This window comes from Pongo abelii, chromosome 8 (assembly GCF_028885655.2).
Source record: "Pongo abelii isolate AG06213 chromosome 8, NHGRI_mPonAbe1-v2.0_pri, whole genome shotgun sequence".
Taxonomy (NCBI): domain Eukaryota; kingdom Metazoa; phylum Chordata; class Mammalia; order Primates; family Hominidae; genus Pongo; species Pongo abelii.
Genome location: NC_071993.2, coordinates 928,795 through 938,411, shown reverse-complemented (window position 1 = coordinate 938,411; position 9,617 = coordinate 928,795). Strand labels below are relative to the sequence as shown.

At 49.8% G+C, this 9,617-nt stretch overlaps 1 protein-coding gene across 3 annotated transcripts in view; it reads left to right on the top strand.

Moving 5' to 3' along the window:
- The first annotated feature begins 3,596 nt into the window (after window positions 1-3,596).
- Window positions 3,597-9,617, top strand: part of LARP4B (La ribonucleoprotein 4B) — a 124,505-nt gene continuing 118,484 nt past the window's right edge. For 2 of the 3 annotated variants that reach the window (XM_024253587.3, XM_024253588.2), the window contains exon 1: window positions 3,760-4,038. The gene's annotated coding sequence lies outside the window, so the exon portion shown is untranslated. Of the gene's footprint in view, window positions 3,688-3,759; window positions 4,039-9,617 lie in introns of those variants that run through there. The other variant, XM_063727457.1, reaches the window with a different exon arrangement.

Here is a 9,617-nt window from a genome sequence, read left to right as displayed (position 1 = left end):
AGAGACATCCAAGTAGAGGAAGCACATTTGAGGCCAGGGGACTCACACTCATTAGGACCTAAGTGCTTAGGCTCCAAAAGAATGCCGCCCTCGACTTCCAGAGCAGCGCAGCGTCTGGAGCTGGGGCACCTCTCCATTTCTTTGTATAGGACTGTCCACACTATGAACTGTGGACTTACCTGTCAACTGTGCAGTCTGGAGTGTAAAGTCTGTATTTTATTCAAGTGTAGACTCATCAACTCCCTCAATACCTTCAAAAATGCTTGGAAAGTGAGTGTAATTGGAAGGTAAGGGTGTCTTAGGATAAGGCAGGAAAGGAAACACAGGGGGCTGGGCTGAAGACAGGCTGGAACTAGCGTGTGAAGGGTCTTCTTTCCATAAGAGAACTTGGACTTTATCCTCCTAGGCAGGCAACAGGGAGCCGGTGAAGGTCGCATTGCAGGAGGATGGTGATGAGGCTTTTTAAGGAAACGTGTGCTGGCACTGTGAGTAATGGACTGTAGCAGAGACCAACAGCGATGCTACTGAATCAAACCAGGTGAGCAGTAAAAACAGGCAAAACCACTTGGGGGAGGGGGAGAAGGAAAGAGTTTTTAGGTAGGATTGACAGAATTTGTAACCACTTGACATGGGAAATGAGGGAGTATCTGACCATGGTTTGAGAAATTTATACTAAAGTTTAAAAAAACTGATCTTGTCTAAGTAGAAATGCCATGAAAATGTATTTCATGTTATAACCTCACATCTAAAGGTGAAAATGGATGTTTCTTCTGAAACGCAGGTTTGAAAAAAAGAAGATCATGAGGGAACAAAAAGCCCAGTTCTGATTGTTGGAAAGGATTACACAATACAAAGAGAAATAAGAGATGGAATTCTTTTAGTTTTAGTTTTGGTTTTTTCTTTTTCTTTTTTTGAGACAGGGTCTCGCTCTGTCACCCAGGCTGGAATGCAGTGGCACAATCACAGCTCACTGCAGCCTCAACCTCAACCTCAAGCGATCCTCCCACCTCAGCCTCCTGAGTAGCTGGAACCACAGCCATGCACCACATGCCCGGCTACTTTTTTATAATTTTTTAAAGAAACGGGGCTTCGACATATTGCCCAGACTGGTCTTAAACTCTTGGCTTTGGGCGATCTGCCTGCCTTGGCCTCCTAAAGTGTGGGATTACAGACATGAGCCACTGAACCCATCCCATTACTTTCTTTCGTAATAGGTAAGACATACATGTCTGCTGGAATGTAGACATAGACAAAAAAGATTGAAGTTTAACCTACCAGCCAGGAAAACGGTGGCTCACGCCTGTAATCCCAGCACTTTGGGAGGCTGAGGCAGGCGGATCATGAGGTCAGGAGATCAAGACCATTCTGGCTAACACGGTGAAACCCCATCTCTAGTAAAAATACAAAAAATTAGCTGGGCGTGGTGGCATGCGGCTGTAGTCCCAGCTACTCCGGAGGCTGAGGCAGGAGAATCACTTGAACCCAGGAGACCGAGGTTGCAGTGAGCCGAGATTATGCCACTGCACTCCAGCCGGGGAGACAGAGGGAGAGTCAGTCTCAAAAAAAAAAAAAGTTTAACCTACCAATTTTGGGGCAGAATTCCTAGACTTATACCACATCAATGGCCCTAGCAATGTTATGAACCAAGAGTAAGCTCCTGTAGGTTATCCGTGGAGGTAAAGGAACCAGGCACCTAAGCAAGGACACTATGGGCTACTGGGCAGGGCAGGTTGTCCAGGTAAGCAAGTTTTCTGAAATATGTACATGCCTTTAATATTAAAGGAAATCTGTCTTATGTCGTTAAATGTTCTTTAAAAACATTGCTATGAATATAATTATTTAACTTGCAAATTCCCTTAAAGCTAGGATGCAACAAGGTTTCACAAAGAAGGCACCCAACCTTGATGTCAACAGTCTACCCACTATGGGAAGTCGGAGAGACTTTCTTCCAAAATGTAGAATTGTCAGCATTTGAACGCTGAGTACGAAAAATTATAAGCACAGGCTGGGTACAGCGGCTCCCATCTCTAATCCCAGATTTTGGGGGCCCCGGACAGCACTCTGAGCTCAGAGTGCAGACCTGCATAGAGCAAGACCCTGTATCAAAAAACAAAATTAAAAAAGCAGTTGTAAGCACAGGTACACGGTTAACCATGAATATGGTATCCCTGAAAAGCCGTTTTAATGGGGGAACAAACCTAAAATTTGGAATAATTGATAATATGTGTATATGTAGCCAATCAGAGCAGAAACCAGGAAATCACGCAGCAAGCTTAAGGGAAATGCAACATACTTTGTTTGGTTTCCTTTTCTTCCATAAACTGTTCAGGAGTAGGTAAAGTATGCTGCTATAGCTCGGAGTCGTCACCATCCTCAGGGAAACGGCAGGAGTGTGAACGCCTCCCTGAGCTACCAAGAGCATCTGACTCGTTGCAACGTGGGCCCGAACCCAGCGCCTCTGGGAAACGTGGGGCCGGGGCCTTGGTCCCGGGTGTGGGTTGGGGGTTTGGGGAAGGGCCAGGGCCTTGATCCCAGGTGTGGGGTTGGGGATTCCGGGGCTGAACCGAGGCCTTGGTTAGGGGTGTGGGGCGGGGATTCGGGGCAGGGCCGGGGCCTTGGTGACGGGTGTAGGGTGGGGAGTTCAGGGCAGAGCTGGGGCCTGGGTCCTGGGTGTGGGATTGGGAGTTCGGGGCCGGGACCTTCGTCTCAGGTGTGGGGCGGGAGTTCGAGATAGGGCTGGGGCCTGGGTCCCTGGTGGGGCGTTCGGGGCAGTGCCGGGGCCTTGGTCCCGGGTGTGGGGTGGGAGTTTGGGGCAGGGCCGGGGCCTGGGTCCCAGGTGTCGGGTGGGGAGTTCGGGGCAGGGCCGGGACCTTGATCCCAGGTGTGGGGTGGGAGTTCGGGGCAGGGCCAGAACCTTGATCCCAGCTGTGGGGTGGGAGTTCGGGGCAGGGCTGGGGCCTGTGTCCTGGGTGTGGGGTGTGGCATTCGGGGCAGGGCTGGGACCTTGGTCCCGGGTGTGGGGTGGGAGTTCGGGGCAGGGCCGGGGCCTGGGTCCTGGGTGTGGGTTGGGAGTTCGGGGCAGGACCGGGGCCTGGGTCCCGGGTGTGGGGTGGGGTGTTCGGGGCAGGGCCAGAACCTTGATCCCAGCTGTGGGGTGGGAGTTCGAGGAAGGGCCGGGGCCTGTGTCCTGTGTGTGGGGTGGGGCGTTCGGGCCAGGGCCGGGGCCGGGGCCTGGGTCCCGGGTATGGGGTTCGGGGCAGAGCCTGGGCCTGGGTCCCGGGGGTGGGATGAGAGGTTCGGGGCAGGGCCGGGGCCTTGGTCCAGGGTCTGGGGACGGGCTAGGGCCGGGGTCGCCATCCGTCCTGGGCGGCGGGTAGGAGTCTCTAAGGGGCGCACGCGGTGGCGGAGGACCAGGGCCCAGCCCTCCGGAAGTCAGGGCCCACACGGGCCCCCAGCGTCAGGCGCTCTGGTCGCGCCGGGGACGGCACGCAGGGCGGACGTGCGGCGTGCGCGGGGCGGGGCGATGTGCGCGCACGCGCCAATCGCAAGGCCGCGAGCAGGGTGTACGCGCGGAGAGGCCAAGAAGGCGGCGGGGCGGGCCGGACGTCGGGTGCGCCCAATCAGCGCGCCGCAACGCCATGACGTGAGCTCTCCCGGGTGCGGAGCGCCAGTCCGCGGGACCGGCGGGTGAGTGCGCGAGTTCAGGGCGCGGGGCGCGGGTCCGCGCGGGGGCGGGACTTCCGCAGGGCCCCGGAAGTGGGAGCTGTGTGTTCTCACGCGAACGGGAAGGAGCGTTGGGGATCTGGAGTCCCGGGGTTGAGACATTTTCGGGCCCGAAAGGGGAAGAATCCGCCGCAGCCGCCGCCGCCAGCTCGCGCCCGCCCTCTCCCCTACCTCCGGCCCGGCCCGGCCCGGCCGCGCCGCCTCTCCCTGCCGTCTCTCTCCTCGCCGTCCCCGCGTGTGGCGCGGCCGCCGGGCCCCGGGGCTGAGGCGAGGAGCCCGCGGGCGGCCGGTCGGGCGGGGCGGCGGCGCTGACAGGTGAGGCACCCTAGGCCGCGGCGGGCGGTCCCTCTCGGCCCAGCTCGGACCCGCGCCGCGCCGTCTGTCACTGCGCCGCCATCTTCCCGGAGGACGCGGCCGCGGCGGGCAGGGTCGGGCCTGGGCAGGGGCCGGGGCCGGGGCCGGGGCCGGGGCAGGGGCCGGGGCAAGGGAAGGCCGGGGCCGGGTTGAGGAGGACCAGGGCTAGGGTACGGGAAGGGTCAGGGCTGAGGAGGACCGGGGCCAGGGCCAGGGAAAGCCGGGGCTGAGGAGGACCGGGGCCGGGGCAGGGGAAAACGGGCCGAGGAGGGCCGGGGCCGGGTTAGGGGAAGGCCGGGGCTGAGGAGGACCCGCTGAGGCGAGGCGGGAGTCGACGGAGCTCGGTGCCCGGAAGACCGGGCCGGGGTCAGGGTCGGGTGGCCGGGGCTGGGTGAAGGCCGGCGAGGACGGGGGTCGTGCAGGGCCTGGGCGGGGCCGGGGTCGCGGGCCGCGAGCGCCCCCAGGCCGGGCGGGCGCCGGCACCCGCAGTGCGGCGCCAGCCTTGCCGCTCGCCCCTTGGTCCCTCCGGAGCCCGGGTAGGCTGCCGTGCGGGTGCGGGGCGGGACGGGTCATCAGGGCATCGCATTCCTTTAGAACCAGGAAGTTGGGATCCTGTTGCTCGGTGTGTGTTTGGAACGCTCCTGTTTTCCTGTTGATAGACTTGAGCAGAGGTGGATCTGAAGGAGTTAAAAAAATAAAGTCAGATGTGAAGATTGCCTGTGTTGGTCTTGGGGCTGGGATACACGGGCGGCAGAGGAGCCATCGGAAAGCTGCTGCACCTGCCTCTCAGGGTGTGCTTGGGAGCGTTAAGAGTCTTTTCGTCTCAGTGCCGTTGTGCATCGAAACTTCATGCGAATGTAATTTTGCTTTTCCCCTTATTTTTACGTAAAACGTTCTTAAAACTTGGCTGAGATGAAACTTGAGAAAGCTAACTGTAGAAAACTACCTCCTATCTGGCTTTCGTTTGAGATTCTCTAAGTGGATGCCCAATAACTTGTCTTAATAGTAAATTGGAAGTTTGAAGTTTTGGATAACTGAGAAAACAGGAAGGTTTTCCTTGACAGGGCACTGGAGTTTGTAAGTATAAACAGTATGCATGAGGCTTTTTTCTAGAGATAAGAGGAACTCCAAGGTGAACATTGAAGGGGACAAAGTTATTTTCCCTTTCGAAAGTTTTTTTCTCTTAGTTTCAGTTGTTTGAATATTTAAATGCACTTGAAATAGGTGCTGAGTTGTAGTTTGTGAAGGCCACGGTGGGGAAGAGTGGTGTCCTCTTTTTTCTTGGTGGTCAGGTGGCGTGTGCAGTGTGCAATTTCCATACTTCCCCAACCTGCCTGGCGCCCCTCATTACAGTCAGGGTAATTTACAGAAGTTGAAATGGTTGTGGCTTTTCAGTTTTTTCTCCTTGTATTTAATATGCTGAAAGGCAGTTTTGTAATCAAACCATATAAGAAATAGCTTAATTGAGGTTTGCTAAGTGAAATGCGTTCCGAAAGGCATCAGATTAACAAGCTTATTATTTAATCATAAATTTAATTTGTGTACTTATCTTTGAAACTTGCATTGGTTAGAAATAAATTTTATCCGATATTTTGAAAAGTTAATGTGAGTTGAGTTGACTTATATGAAACAAAGGCATGGTTTATTCATTAGAAGTTACCCTTGTGTTGCCTACATTTTCTCAACTGTAACGGGGATGATGATAATCTCATTTTTTTAGGACTGTTGTAACACAAACATGGAAATGTTGTCTGTTTTTGCTATTTTTACTATTACTGATTTTTTTCTTCCCCCCCGAGTTGGAGTCTTGCTCTGTCACCCAGGATGGAGTGCAGTGACACGATCTCAACTCACTGCAACCTCCACCTCCTAGGTCTTCAAGTTATTCTCCTGCCTCAGCCTCCCGAGTAGCTGGGATTACAGGCACGTGCCACCACACCTGGCTAATTTTTGTATTTTTAGTAGCGACGGGGTTTCAGCATGTTGCCCAGGCTGGTCTCGAACTCCTGGCCTCAAGTGATCCACCTGCCTCGGCCTCTCAAAGTGTTGGGAGGAGCCACCGCGCCCAGCTTACTGAATTTTTAAAATATTCTACCTTGTAGCTGTCAATTTATTAGCAGAAAGTTTTGTTTTTGTTTTTGTTTTTTTGTTTTTGTTTTTGGCTTGTTTACACATGTATCTGGGCAGAGAAAAGAGCTTCTGAGCACAGAATGCATATTTGGAGAAAGCAGTTCCACTATTTTTGAGTAGGAACCAGACAGAAAAAAAGATAACATGGGTACAGTTCTGTAGAAGAGTAGCTGAAATTAAGTGGCAGCAAATTCAGAGAGAAATGTAATTTGGTTTAATGTTCGGGAAGATTGCCATTTTTAAAAGTGAGATTTAAAGAATTTATTGAATTTAATGCAATTTCCATAAGTAAGCACAAGTTTTGACAAGTATATATTTAAGCTGTTTTTATGAAGCAGTCTTCACATTATCTTAAAATGTAGTTCTAAAATACGTGCAGGCTGGGTGAGGTGGCTCATTCCTGTAATCCCAGCACTTTGGGAGGCCTAGGTGAGTTTAGGAGCCCAGGAGTTCACCAGCCTGGGCAACATAGAGAGACCTCATCTCTACCAAAAAATCAAAAAATTAGCCAGGCATGGTGGCTCACACCTGTAGTCCAGCTGTTGGAGAAGCTGAAGTGGGAGGTTGAGGCTTGAGCCTGGGAGGTTGAGGCTGCAGTGAGCCATGATCCTGCCACTGCACTCCATCCTGGACAACAGTGAGACCTTGTCTCCTCCCACCCCCAAAACATGCAAATTGGGACATCAAATTGTTAATGGTGTTTACAATGAACAGTGCCTTCAGGTAGCTGCAGCTACTCTACATAGATTTGCAAGTTTTTGTAGTGATAGGGTATGGTAGATCTTACCAGCCAAGGAGTGGCTGACAAACTGCTTTCACTGTTATTTCATTGTCATGTTAAAATTCATATTTTCCGTCAAAATAGTGATAGCTAGGATTATAATCTAGGTCTTCCAATTTTAGTAATGTGTTGTCTATGTTAGGGTCTCTCGAGGTTGTAAAAAAGCTATGTAGATGTGTTACCATCAGTCAATTTCATTTGTTTTTATCCTAGTGTTAAAGGTACAAGTTTTTTTTTTTTCCCCTGAGGCGGAGTTTCACTCTTGTCGCCCAAGCTGGAGTGCAATGGTGCGTTCTTGGCTCACTGCAACCTCCGCCTCTCGGGTTCAAGTGATTCTCCTGCCTCAGCCTCCCGAGTAGCTGGGATTACAGGTGCCCTCCACCACACCTGGCTAATTTTTTTTTTTGTATTTTTAGTAGACATGGGGTTTCACCATGTTGGCCAGGCTGGCCTTGAACTCCTGACCTCAGGTGATTCACCCGCCTCGGCCTCCCATAGTGCTGGGATTGCAGGCGTGAGCCACGGCACCCGGCCAAAGATACAAGTTTTAAATATGCTTTTATCATGCATACAGTACTCTTATAGATTGTGTCAGATTTAGGGATATTCTTTTCAGATTGATAAATTGCACAAAAATCTTGGAGTATATTCTTGTAATTTCTTCTACAAAATTCTCAAAACAACCTTTTTTCAATGGGGAGAAGACATGAACACTGAAGTCATGTTTTTGGAAAATACCTTGTTAAAAACAGACACTGCTGTAAGGGTTTGCTTGCTTATGCTCTTTTGTAGAACTTTATTGATGTGAAGAGTTTTCCTTTTTGTCTAAAAGCTTATTTTAGAGTACGAAGTAAATGAGGCACTCAGAGAGTTAACCTCATCAGGTCTGAGTTTAGTTCAGTTTAAACTTTTTGCTCTTATGCTTGTTGATATCTTTGTAACTACTCTACTTCTAGAGTTATTTTGATTAGAAAATGAATTCCTTTTTTAGAACATGGAATTGTAAGGTAGAAAACTGCTAGGTTCTCAAAAGAAGGAAGATAAATTCCAACTTGAAAGTTTTTTCCCCTAACGTTCTAATGCTTTGTTTTTCCTGTGTGTAAATGCCTTCCTTAGGAACAAGGAAAATTGTTAACTCAGCTGTGTTTCCTTCCCTTCTCTTTCTCACTACCCCCTGCCACCCCATACCTTAATAGCTTTTGTCCGTTCAATGCCTTTATAAACTCTGTCTTCTCATAGTTTTTCTGGTGAAGCTGTCATGGCTCCTATTTCAACCATAAAGGATTTGCAGTTCAGTGATGCTACTGGTTTTACATCTTCTTTCCCATCAACCCCATTGCTCTGGTTAGGAGACCTAGACCATGGAGTACATTGTAATATTGAAAGTATTTCATATTTAACGCAAGTTGTGTGTTTTTTTTTTTTTTTTGAGACCGAGTCTCGTTCTGTTGCCCAGGCTGGAGTGCACTGGCATGATCACGGCTCACTGCAACCTCTGCCTCCAGGGTTTAAGCGATTCCCCTGCCTCAGCCTCCTGAGTAGCTGGGACTACATACAGGTGCGTGCCACCACGCCCGGCTAATTTTTGTACTTTAGTACAAATTGGGTTTCACCATGTTGGCCAGGCTGGTCTTGAACTCCTGACCTCAAGTGACCCATCTGCCTTGGCCTCCCAGAGTGCTGGGATTACAGGCGTGAGCCACTGCGCCCGGCCATGTTTAACACAAATTTGAAAGCGTACTACTTAATTTTTTAGGGGGCGTATGATAATCATAGAGATGAGACTTGATCTTTGCTGAAAATGTTCTTTATGAAGTCTGCTGTGCATAAATTTGCCCAATAAAATGCTCTTTTATTTACACAAATCATTTTAGTCACACTGTAGCCAGAGTGTGGCATAGCCTGATGGCTGGCCTCTTTTCAGAAACTCATCAGGACTGCCCTAGGCCTCGCCCTGTGTGTGCTTCCACTTCTGTGTCTTCCTTCTTGCCCAGCCCCACCTTTTAGTCAGGACCACGCCTCCGTCTCCTGCCTTGGTGTTGCAAACGTTGTAGCCATTGCTGTTGGTAGATTCTTTGCCTGAAATTGAATGTCCACCTCCTTTAAAAAAATTTTAAAAATTTTTACTTAGCTCCTTAAACCATCCTTAAAAAGATATTTTAGGAGTCCTCCAGACTGCTTTGCCTTAACTTCTGAGATTATGCTTCTCTGTTTCTGTAGCAACTAAGTACCTTTGTGTTACTTAGCACATAATTAATGTAAGCTCCTTGTGAGTGAGATTCTCTTTTTATGCTTGTCACCTCTGCCCAGTCCAGGGACTGGTACACTGTAGATGTTTAGTGAAATTAATTCAAGTAAAGAGATAAGAATGCTCAAAGACATCTCCCACCTGTGTTCCAGAGAAATTGTTTGCTGATTGTATACTTGCACATTTCTGTAAACAAATAGGAAAATCTTTACTCAAATAGGAAAATAGGAAATCAAAATCAAATAGGAAAATCTTTACTCAGAAAGGATACATTAGAAAGTTTCTTATAGAGTATAAAAGCTATATTTACAGATTTTTAACTGACTTTTCATAGCTACGTATAGTGCATAAAGTATTTTCAGATAGAGTAATTTAACCACA